We start from the raw sequence: 13,199 nt of genomic DNA on the forward strand, positions 1-13,199 counted from the left end.
AAGATAAATAAACTTAAAAAAAAAAAAAAAAAGACAGGTGTCCAGCCAGGCTTGGGGAAGGAGACTGGAGGCCTGGAGCAAGGTGAGGAGGGCATCCACGTGGCGGGGGAGGGGGCGTGCAGCCACCTTATGAGCGTGTTAACAGATGAGTTGGATCAAAACATAGGAGAGGAGAATAAAGTGGCGGCAGCAACGGACATTGGTTGCATGGAGGGAGACTGACAAGCAAATTAGTTAAGACTAATGGGAGCCAGGCTTCTCATTGTCAGAGAAGGGAGTTACAAATAGGGAAAGAGAGAAATCAAGAATGATCCCCACAGGGATGGACTGAAATTGGACAATTGGAGTGTATTTGTTATTTTTTTAAGTTTTATTGATTTATCTCTACACCAACATGGGGCTCGAACTCACAACCCGGAGATCAAGGATCACATGCTTTTCCACCTCAGCCAGCCAGGCACCCTTGTGTTAGCTATTTGTTGTTGCATAAGAATTACCTTTAAAACTTAGCCGCTTCAAACAATACATATTTTTGATCCCCCAGTTTCTGTGGGTCAGAAATGCAGGAACCGCTTAGCTGGTGGTCCTGGCCCCTGGTTTCTCACACGGTTGCAGTCATGGTGCCAGCCAGGGCCACAGTCATCTCGAGGCTTGACTAGAGCTTTCGAGCTCACTTATGTGGCTGTCGGCCAGGGGACTCCGCTCTTCACCATGTGGTCTTCTCCATAGCACAGCTCCCAGCATGGCAGCTGGCTCCCCCTACAGTGGGTGATCTAAGAACCGAAGCAGTGCCACATTGCCTTCTAAGGCCTAGTCTCAGTGACACAGGGTCACTTCTGCCTTATCCTGTTCATTAGAAGCCATCACCAAGTGCAACCCATATGCAACGGATGGAAATCACACTGGGGTAAGAATGGGGACCATCCTGAAGGCTGCCTGTCAATGTCTATCCTCTAGTCTGCAATGATTCCTGTGGGTCCCACATGCAAAATATGCTCACCCTTCTTCCCCAAATCTCATCCCAGTGTAGCACCCGCTCAAAGTCCAGGATCTTGCCATCCAGGTGCAGATAAGGCTCTTCAAATGCAGTTCCTTTGACTCATGAACTGAACACACAAATTATCAGCCCCTCCCCACCCCACCCCTTAAAGGACACATACCAACGCACAAATGGTGAGATACAGGTGTAGGATAACTGTTGTAGACCTATTCATAAAGGGGGAGAATGGGAGGCACACCGCAGTCAGTGGTCCAAGGCAGTTTGAAATGCAGCCAAGAAAATATTGGGAGCTTACTGACTGGGATTCAGTTCTATTCCTGCCCAGGAGTGACTCTCCATGGCTCTTTGCTCCTCCCTCTGGGGCATCTTTCCTTTTTCGTGAAAGATAGTATGTGTTTGCAGCTGTGTGATTTGCTCCACCTGTTTTCTTCCAGTAGACTTCTGGATGCCCAACAGCCTCTCTTCATTTCTTACAGTCTCTGTGCCTTTCAAACAAGGGCATGAATCCCAGGAGGCAGGGTCATCAAGGACCATCTTGGAGACTGGCTACCACTCGGCGTGAACTCAAGGTTTTCAATATAGAAAGATAAATGATAGGAATAAATACAGCTGTAAATAGGTTAGAAATACGTATATTCCCTGTGTCCACTGACAGGAATTGGGAACAGTGAGACTTCAGTAGCCACAAGTGCACTTAGTGCCCAGATCTTGGCTTCTAAATGCTATTCTCTATGAACAGGAGCCAGGGCTCCAAGGGGTAATGACTGATTCCAGGACGAGGGCAGGGAAAATACAAGATGAGTCTGGAGCACTTTGTTGTGCCAGAAAGTAAGGACATGCTCAAAATGACACAGGAGCCAGCTCGAAAGGGCTCCTACTGCACAAATACGGGATAATTTGAGTTTTAAAATAAGTAATTATAGTAATGATTATAAAAATCATTGGATGCAATAGGAATCTGTATTATCAAGTTAAAAATGAATTAATTAAACATCTGATAAGGATTGGGATATTTACATGGTCCAAAGTACCAGGGGCACCTGGCTGGCTCAATCAGTGGAGCATGTGACTCTTGATCTCAGGGTTGTGAGTTCAAGTCCCACATTGGGTGTAGTGATTACTTTTAAAAGAATGTACTTTCCTACCACCCTTATGTTTATTTCAGCATTATTTACAGTAGCCAAGATACGAAAGCAATCCAAGTGCCCATCCATAGATGAATGGATAAAGAAAATGTGGCATATATATGTGTGTGTGTGTATATATGTGTGTGTGTGTGTGTGTGTGTGTGTATACACACACACACACACATACACAAAATACAGCGGAGTACTACTCAGCCATTAAAAAAAACATTGAAATCTTTCCATTTGCAACAACATGAATGGATCTAGAGGGTATCTTACTAAGCATAGTACTTTCCCACAACATACTTATTAGTTCCAATGGGAAAAAGACCAACCTTTCCGTGAGTAAGCCTGGCAGGTGCCACCTCAATCATGCGCCAGCCAGGAAAATGCAACGAGAAGAACACAGCGTTGTTTCTGTGATATTCTTGTCCAAGATGCTTGTTCTGACTCTAATGATGAGGTGTCAGATGAAGCCACTTTGAGGGACATTCTACAAAATCGCTGGCCTGTAGGCTTTAAAAATATGGAAGTAAAACAATCGAAGGTATGAAAGTAAAGGAACGACTGGGGCGTTTTTCTAGATTGAAGGAACTAAATGCAACCCGTGGTTTGGGGCTTCATTCTTTTTGCTGGGAAGGTCTTGCTGGGATGGTAGGAAAAAGCCTGAAGGAGGTCCGAGGATTAGATCGTGGTACCGCATCAAAGTTAGCATCCTTATTTTGTTTTTGTTTTTGTTTTTGTTTTTAATATATGAAATTTATTGTCAAATTGGTTTCCATACAACACCCAGTGCTCATCCCAAAAGGTGCCCTCCTCAATACCCATCACCCACCCTCCCCTCCCTCCCACCCCCCATCAACCCTCAGTTTGTTCTCAGTTTTTAAGAGTCTCTTATGTTTTGGCTCTCTCCCACTCTAACCTCTTTTTTTTTTTTTTCCTTCCCCTCCCCCATGGGTTTCTGTTAAGTTTCTCAGGATCCACATAAGAGTGAAACCATATGGTATCTGTCTTTCTCTGTATGGCTTATTTCACTTAGCATCACACTCTCCAGTTCCATCCACGTTCCTACAAAAGGCCATATTTCATTTTTTCTCATTGCCACGTAGTATTCCATTGTGTATATAAACCACAATTTCTTTATCCATTCATCAGTTGATGGACATTTAGGCTCTTTCCATAATTTGGCTATTGTTGAGAGTGCTGCTCTAAACATTGGGGTACAAGTGGCCCTATGCATCAGTACTCCTGTATCGCTTGGATAAATTCCTAGCAGTGCTATTGCTGGGTCATAGGGTAGGTCTATTTTTAATTTTCTGAGGAACCTCCACACTGCTTTCCAGAGCGGCTGCACCAATTTGCATTCCCACCAACAGTGCAAGAGGGTTCCCGTTTCTCCACATCCTCTCCAGCATCTATAGTCTCCTGATTTGTTCATTTTGGCCACTCTGACTGGCGTGAGGTGATATCTGAGTGTGGTTTTGATTTAGCATCCTTATTTTGGTGCGTATGTCGTGGCTCAGCACCTCTCGTGAGCCTGGAGTCAGGATGTCAGCAGGAGCTGGAGGCTCCGAAGCCTTGAGTGGGGCTGGAGGACCCACTCCTGAGCTTGCTGTGGGCAGGGGGAGGCTTCTCTTCCTCACTCGCCAGGTGAGGGCTTTCTATAGGGCCGGGTGTCATGACACAGCTTCCCCCAGCGCGTGTGATAACTCTTGATAACTTGGGCAGGGCGAGAGAGCCCAAGAGAGAAGCTGAGGTGCCTCCAGTGTAATCTGGGAAGTAATTTACCAGCACTACTGATCACACAGCCATGCAGGAAGGGGTTACAAGCGGCTGTGAAGTTGGGGATCATCGGGGGCCATCCTTGAAGGCTCCTGCCACACCCCCATTCACTCTGCTCTCCTTTCAGGGGCAAACATTTTAATCAGTTGAAAATCAACTTTAAATTAGATGGAGTTATTGATTATTCTCCTTTCAGTAATAAAGCCTATTAGACCAGCAGGGAAATTGCTTGGGCACGGGAAAGGATCCTGTTTTCCAAGTTAAAGGAAAGAATGGCAGAGAGGAAGAGCATGGCACCTGTTAGAATGACTCCTTTGGATGCTGTTGATGCTGTGGAAGCATCTCCCCCTGTGCCAGGCACTCTGCTGCCTGCTTTCATCCATACTGTAGTTTTGTATTCTCATATCACTCTTGTCCAAGAGGAGGAAAGTGGCTCGGACGGCTTGTCACTTGCGCACGGTGACACCTTTAGTAAGCACAGGAGCAGGCACAGAAAACTACTTCTGTCTGGGTCCTAGTTGTGTGGTCTTTCTTTTCCTCCCAAACCTTCAGATTCGCAGATTCTCCTAGGGGCAGAACCAGCGGCAGGCAACGCTTTTTTGCTTATCGCATGGACTTCTTTATCCAAGTTCATTGGCTTGAATGTCCCACTCACCTTGGTGAGACGGCCAGAATAAAATGTTTGCATTAGAGTGTGGGAAATGCTACAATAACCTAGCAGGTTATTTTGTAATCCTGCCCTCAAGAATTCTCATTGGCAGAAATCCCAGTAAAGTGATTAATGGTGACAAGCATGATTTGTTTAGATCTATTTAGTCTCGTTAACTTATTTTGAATAATTCATGCACATGATAGAAACCTCAAAAGGAACAACAACAAAAATCAAATGGTGAAATAGTCTTCTTTATTCCTCCTTCTTCCCAGCCTGCCAAATCTCTCCCCCAAGACAACTATTGTTTCCAGCTTATTGGGATTCCTTCCAGAGCTATTCTTGCATATAATCCATGTGTGGTTGAGAATTCCTCTTGTTAGGTAGCTTCATATATACATATATATATATACATACATGCATATATATACACACACATATATGTGTATATATACACATATATATGTCTATGTACATGTACATAAATATATAGGTAGATGTATATTTTATTCTGATATAAAATCTATGAAGATCAGAAAGTTCTTGCCAGAATATTCAGAGAGAGGCACCAGGTTTCAATGCAAGCAAGCATTCACATTATGCTTGGGGATCTTATTGATAGAACGGAGATTTCAATTATTTTCATGGATGGAGACAGATACAGAGCCCTACACTTTCTTTAGTTACACATGTTTGAATCTTCTTAAATGTCGAGGGCTTACTCTCTAGGACTGTTGAATGGTAACCCAGCTAGGGGTTCCCCTCACACTTTCCTGTACTGGATCCCCTGTTTCCTGAGTGTCATGTCCTTTTTCGTGGTCTGTTTCTCGCTTTGATGAAGCATATCCTCCAGTAGCTTCCTGAAAAAGGATGCACACATGGGAGATCAATTATTTGAACCTTTGCACGTCTGAAAATGGCTTTTTTTTGGGGGGGGGCACCTGGGTGGCTTAGTTGGTTAAGCACCTGACTCTTGATTTCGGCTCAGGTCATGATCTCAATGGTTTGTGAGTTTGAGCCCCGTGTTGGGCCTTGCACTGACAGTGCAGAGCCTGCTTGGGATTCTCTCTCCCTCTCTCTCTGCCCGCCTCCTCAAAATAAATAAATACATGAGAAAGAAAGAAGAAAGAAAGAAAGAAAGAAAGAAAGAAAGAAAGAAAGAAAGAAAGAAAATGCCTTTTTTTCCCCTTACTTTACTGAGAAATTAACTTTTAGATTACTGCCAGGATCAGGGAGAGGCAGTTGCCCAAGCAGACTTGGAAAAGGCCCAATTTGACTCTTCCCAAACACCTTTTACCCAACCCGTCATATTGTAGCCACTCCTTACCCCCATTTCAGGAGACACTGGACTTTCCAGTTCCTGAGCTTTTGAGAAATCTGTGGTATAAAGATTGCTTCTCAGCTGTCTCCACTGCCAGCTTAGGGTTTGGCTATCTGTGAAGTCACTTATGACTTGTCCATCTGCTTTCCAGCTTCCAGATTGTTAGTGTATTGTCTCCTCTCCTGTTCTCTTCAAGACGAAGGATTTATCTCCGGTGCTGTTGTTGTGAAAACACTTATTCCGGTTTTACTGGGAAGGGAGCAAATATAGATGGACGTGTGCAACCCGCCCCTTGCCCAGAACTCCAGCCTGACGTTTTGATTTGTGTATTTTGAGTTTTGAGTTTTGTGCGTTGAAAAAGATGGCTAGGATGTATTTGCTATATTCATGCCTTGCCTTTTTCCACAAAGGATTTTGTAGTGGGAGTGTTATTTTGGACAGTGTTTAAATCTCGTTCCTCAAAAATGTTTCTGACCCCATTATGGTATATTGTTGGTAAACTTAGGACTCATCAGAGACATTCGGGTAGTTCTTTTGCTCCAAAAGTCGAACTTTAGAGCGTGCTGAGAAGCACCTAGCTGCTTCTGTGTGTTAAGAAACACATTGCCAGCCAGGACACCGTTGGGTTTTTCAAGGTATTTGCATTTCTTACTGTTCAGAAACCAAGTATTCATGCTTTTCAGTTGTTCATAGTATTTCCTTGGGTCCTGTAGCCTTGCCGGGCATCAAAGCCATAGCAAGGGAAAGATGTTTTGTTTTTTTTTTAATGGTTATTTATTTTTGAGAGAGAGAGACAGAGCGTGAGCAGGGGAGGGGCAGAGAGAGAGGGAGACAGAATCTGAAGCAGGCTCCAGGCTCCGAGCTGGCAGCATAGAGCCCAACGTGGGGCCCGAGCCACTGCACCGTGACATCACGACCGGAGCCGAAGTCAGACGCCCCACCGACTGAGCCACCCAGGCGCCCCAGTAACAAGGGAAAGGTTTTGAAGGAGAAACAACACTGCATCACCTTTGGGTCTACAATCCATCCTTTACCCCACAGTCCTCCTTACTTTTTGAGTTAAAACCCATTTCACACATTTGGAACTCAGTCTAAATTCATTATCCTTAACACCCATAAGGGGATCATGTATTTTACAACACCCGATAATGTAAGTTTACAATTAGCTTTTACTCCCCTAGAAATCATTTTGATGAGAGGCGCCTGGCTGGCTCAGTCGGTGGAGCGTGAGATTCTTCTTGACCTTGGGGTCGTGACTTCGAGCCCCACATTGGGGGTCGAGTTTATGTAATAAAGAAACTTTTTCTTTTTGAATTTTGGGATCCACAGAAAAAAACATTGGTGACTGAATACTGCTTTCTCTCCCTGGCTGAATTCATACACTTAACTGGGCTTTGTGTTCAAGGCAGGGAGGTATTTACTCATTCACGTGTGGTGGACACTGAGAAGACACAAGTCTTCATTCTAGGGAATATTTCTTGGTAGATAGCACCCCAAATGGCCTTTTCACTGTGATCTGGAAGTCAGACCCGGATGTCTGACACCTTTGGCTGGACGTCCTGAAACCCACCGTTACAATGCCATTTGCAGGTGAAAGCTCAGAGCAGAGCTGTTTGCAGGGGTGCTGGCCACTTACAGTTGATAGACCACAATCTGGCCAGCCGTTGAGTGTTGGATGTTCAGGAAAACAGGGGGAAAAAACCTATTAATTACAACGTATTACAGGGGAGAATGTAAAATTGGCTCCTCAGATGAGTTTCATGGAGTTCGCGCTCCTATAAATTACAGCTGGAGGAAAAATGAATCCAAATAAATGCCAAGTTCTATTAAGTGATTAAGAGAAGTAATTGTCTTTAAAAGGGAACAGATACAGTTCCCTTTTCCGATAACTTTTTATTTAATGCCAAATCTCCGCAGTCCTGTACTCTGCATTTACAACCTCCAGGAACAACTGGGAGGAGTTTTTCACACACGTCATTCCTTTGATGGCGTGTGAATATACACTCCAGATCCTTCTAGGAGGCATACAGGGTAGAAATGATAAATGAACGAATGTGGAGGACAGAGCTGATTATCAATTCTCTGCATCGAAAATCACATCGTCTGCTAGGTATTTTATGGAGCTTTAACGTGGAGCAAACTGTATTCTTTATCAACTTGTGCTGAGTGAGCATTGAAAGCTTTTTGAAATGCAGGCACTGGCTTGGGAGCCTGAACAGCCTCTGCCTTCTGTGCTCAGTGGGTGAACCATTAAAATGAATTCCCCACATCGCACTTCATTATCTGGTGTGCAGTCCCACAGTCACTGGCTCAGAGGATTACACAAAATATTGTTGTTAGTGCTGAGTGCTAACTGCCGTTGCTACAGCCCCAGGGTTTTCTGGAAAGAGGTTGGCTGTCGCCCTTGCTGACAGTGACCTGCTGTGTGTCCTGCTTCCACTGCCGCAGGCACCAGGGTGATGAGCTACGCTTTCCCAAATATGTTTCCCGGTATTTATATGTTCGAGTTGAAGAGGAACACAGTGGTCCTCCCTTATCCACAAGGGATGTGTTCCGAGACATTTAGCGGATGCCTGAAACTGCAGATTGTACCAAACCCTATATATATACACACACATATATATATATGCATATATATATGCATATGTGTGTGTGTATATATATATATATATATATAGCTTTTTTCCATAGACATGCATGTCTATGATAAAGTGTAATTTATCAATTAGGTACCCTAAGGGATTAACAACTATAGAGCAATTTTGGCAATATACTGTAATAGAAGTTATGTGGTCTCTCTCTCAAAATATCTTTTTTTATGTTTATTTTGAGAGAGCGCGCAAGCATGAGCGGGGCAGGGGCAGAAAAGGGGACAGAAGCTGAAGTGGGTTCTGTGCTGACAGCAGACGGCCCAACGCAGGGCTCAAACTCACAAACTCTGAGATCATGAGCCGAAGTGGGACACCCAATGGGCTGAGCCACCCAGGCGCCCCTCAAGTTGTCACATCTTACCATGTGAGATGGTAAGATGCCACGTGATGAGATGAAGTCGGGGGAACGACGTAGGCATTGTGCTGTAGCATTAGGCTACTAGTGACCTTCTGAATGTACATCAGGAGGATCCGATGCTTCTGGACTGCAGTTGACCATGGGGAACTGAAACCATAGAGAGCAAAACCGCGGATGGGGGTGCTGGGTGACGACAGTCCTCCATAATATAGTCCCTTTAGCCAGACTGGCATTGCATTTTCTTTATGTGTAGTTTCCCACGAGTTAAGGTTTTTCCATGCTGGCTCTGCCTCCTCACCATCTTGAAATGCGATTTCACTCTCCTGGCTCTTGTGCAGATACAGAAGATCCCAGTGGGTTAATGTGAATAACTGGTTCTTACTTGCAGCAATTGCTTCGAGAATTCTAACACTTTCGACACAGCTTTGTGTTACTTTACACAGTTTTCATGCTGTAATAGTGGGGGCCACATGCTCTAGAACTCGGACCTTAGGCTATTTTGGCTTTTGAAACACAAGAGAACAAAAGTACTTTGGTTTCGTTGTTAATGCTCTTGATATTTCAGCTCTCCTGAGGTTTTGAAAGGTCATCATTAGGATCAAGTCTGAACTGGGGCGCCTGGGTGGCTCAGTCGGCTAAGCATCCGACTTCAGCTCAGGTCATGATCTTATAGTTTGTGGGTTCGAGCCCCGCGTCAGGCTCTGTGCTGACAGCTCAGAGCCTGGAGTCTGCTTCGGATTCTGTGTCTCCCTCTCTCTCTGCTCCTCCCCTGCTCATACGCTGTCTGTCTCTCTCTCTCTCTCAAAAATAAATATAAAAAATTTTTAAATTTCCAGGTGCCTGGGTGGCGCAGTCGGTTAAGCGTCCGACTTCAGCCAGGTCACGATCTTGCGGTCCGTGAGTTCGAGCCCCGCATCGGGCTCTGGGCTGATGGCTCAGAGCCTGGAGCCTGTTTCCGATTCTGTGTCTCCCTCTCTCTCTGCCCCTCCCCCGTTCATGCTCTGTCTCTCTCTGTCCCAAAAATAAATAAACGTTAAAAAAAAAAAAAGAGCTTCAGAATATTCAGATTGATGGTTCCACCTGAGAAGGAATAGCACCTGCATACGACGAGAACCTGGGTACCAGGTGCTGCACTTGCCCTCTAATGCAATCTTGACCTAAAGGTGCTGTCGCCTTGGATGAGTTGGCAGGGGTGGAGAGTGAGAGACGACCTGATGGGGCTCCTGACCTTATCTGTTGGACTCGTTTGGCCATATTTCAGGTCAGTCAGTAATGGGGGAAAAGAGCACAAAGAGGGCTACGCGTCTCTCTTGACCTCGCCTCCCCTTCCATCTCAGGAAGACGGCAGAGGAAGAGGGATAAGAAGACGCGGGATCAGGAGCCAGTTGGAGAGGCCCCGAGTCTGGCTTCGCTATTTAGGGCTGTGTGACCTTTCAGTATGCTTGTAAAATGGACATAAAGTAACAACGCTGAACGCCCAGGCGGGTTTGGAGAATTCAATAACACAGCACAGGTGAAGTACATGAAACAGTGTCTGGCATAAAAAAGCGCTAAGGGGGCGCCTGGGTGGCTCAGTCGGTTGGGCGTCCGACTTCAGCTCGGGTCACGATCTCGCAGTCCATGAGTTCGAGCCCCGCGTCAGGCTCTGGGCTGATGGCTCAGAGCCTGGAGCCTGCTTCCGATTTTGTGTCTCCCTCTCTCTCTGCCCCTCCCCCGTTCATGCTCTGTCTCTCTCTGTCTCAAAAAGAAAAAAAAAAAAAAAGCACTAAGTATTAGCTGCTACTATCACGGTCTTTGACGCACTGTCTCTAGTGACCAAGACGGGGCTCAATAATACCAGTGTGGTTGCCTGGGACTCAATTAATGTGTCTGATGAATGTGATGGGCTCTTGGAATGATGGCTGTGTTTACGCCGTACCTTACCGTACTTCAGTGTTTTCTTTGAAACTTGGGAGGTATTTTTGTCAACACTGGTTGCCATAACAAATAAACCCCGAAATGTCAGTGGCTTACTACAACAGCTATCTCTTGCTCGTGTAACAGTTCAACATGGGTGTCCCTATTCTGTGGCTGGCTGTTCTCCATATGGTTGATTCAAAGACCTAGGCCCCTTCCATCTTGTGCTGCCGTCCCTGGGGCCCAGAGCCCCCAGCTTTCAGCTGGTAGAAGAGAGGATGCTTTCATTTCTTAAAACAACAGAAGTCACACATCACTTCCATTCACACTGGGTTGGTGCGAACGTCATTCTGGATGCAGGGGGCCGGGGGAACGTAGTCCCAGGCTGGCAGCTGCCTTGCACTGACAACTGGATGCTAAGGATGTGGCAGGCTTTTTGGGCCACTCTTTTGGCTAATGCCCCGCTTCCAAGTCGTAGGCAATACGGTTGAGGCTCCGAAGCGAATCACACAGCCGGCAAGTGACAGAGTTGGGGCTCGGTCTCTCTTGAAGCCTCGTGTTGTTCTCACATCTTGCGTCTCTCCTCTACCTATACCACAGGCTGTGCTGTCAAGTCTAAGGGGCTTCCCCAAAATGTTTAACTGTGCCAGGCTCCTATCATTTACGAAACTATTGATTCCAAACCGTAGTGAAAGCTGTGGGCGTATGGGTTCTAAGACACAGCCTCAGTCCTGCAGTCACTATTAGGCCCTACTTATTTCTAAAAACCCTGTGTACCAAGGATCACATGTATTAGTCTGTGAGGGCTGCTCTAATAAAAACCACACACTAAGAAGAAGAAGTTCGGCCTCAAAATTGGAGTGTCAGCTCCTGCTTGAGTTTCCAAGTGTGTTGGCATGCCTACAGTTTAACTCGCCAGTCCCTACAATCATGGAAGTCAAGCTTTGACATAAATCTCTCAACATATATTTTAAAGAAAGAAAAGAACCACAGACCAGGTGGCTTAAACAATCCATGGTCTCGTAGTTCTGGAGGCTAGAAATCCAAGATCAAGGTGTCAGCAGGGTTGGTTCCTTCTGGGGGCTGAGAAGAAAATCTGCCCCAAACTTGTATCCTAGCTTCTTGTGGGTTGCTGGCAGTCTCTGGTGTTTCTTGGCTTATGGAAATGTCAACCCAGTCTCGGTCTCCATTCTCACATGGGGTTCTCCTAAGGGCACCAGTCATATTCGATTAGGGGTCACACTGCTCTAGTGTGACTCATCCTAACTTAGCTAGTTACATCAGCAACAGAATACAACAGGAAGTCCTCTTTCCAAATAAGGTCATGTTCTTCGGTAATAGAGGGTGGGACTTCAACAAATGAATCTTGGGGGTACACAATTCAACTGGTAACACTCTATTACCTTTGTGGCTTTTAAACCAATGACTTCCATATTTCTGTGAGAACTAATGTATCCCAAATGGGAACAAATATACATCAAAAAGGGAGTAGCCCCTACTAGGGGCGCCCGGGTGGCTCAATCCGTTAAGCCTCCGACTTCGGCTCAGGTCATGATCTCCCCGTTCGTGGGAGCCTTCTATATATTTAGGAGCCTGCCCAGATTCTGTGTCTCTAAGTAACACAGGTTGCATTAGATACTTGCAAAGATTTTGCAACCGGAAAAGTTTTTGAGCTCTTTTCCCCTGATGTTGTGTCATCAAGTCAACCTTTTATTGGGCCGGGCCGGCAAAGCACGCTGAGACCGACTGCGATTTCCCACTCTTCTCCAGGAGTTCACAGGGTGGCGGCAGAAAGCGTTTTCCAATACTGTGTCAATGCCAGAATCAGGGTACAAGCACAAACAAGAAATGTTCCTAGAGGAGGCTGACTTAAAACCACAAGAGAATGCCCACTTGCCACGGGTCAGGCAGGCATCGCTGCGCGAGGACCTGGGGTGCCACGGGGCTGCCGGCCCTCCTCCCTGGGCCCCATCGCCTTGCCCTTCCCGTCCAAGTGTACACACCCCTTCTCGGTTCCCTCTGGAGCTTCTCTTCCTCCGCCTGCCTTTTAAGTTGCTGTTTCCCAGGGAGAGTTTTGTAACTCAGGATTATATCCAGACCCCTTTCTGGCAGAACAAGCTTCTTATTTTCCTCTTGCAAAATAAGGATATGTAACATACACGAAAGCCACGAATCAAAAGGAATCCACCATTCACTTTTTTAAAAAACATTACGCCTACTGAGCTCCCCCCCCCAGAGATAAACCAATACTATAAATTCCTCCTGCCCCATTTCCTTTTCTTTCGCTATGCGGCGTCCTCAGCGCCACAACTGGCGAGAGGGAGCTGGGAGTCCCTGAGAAGTTTCCCTCGGCTGGCAGGGACGCAACCACCCACCGGCATTTGAAAACAAACACTTCGCAGCAGCCCCTCGAAG

Source organism: Prionailurus viverrinus, chromosome A2, assembly GCF_022837055.1.
Source record: "Prionailurus viverrinus isolate Anna chromosome A2, UM_Priviv_1.0, whole genome shotgun sequence".
Taxonomy (NCBI): domain Eukaryota; kingdom Metazoa; phylum Chordata; class Mammalia; order Carnivora; family Felidae; genus Prionailurus; species Prionailurus viverrinus.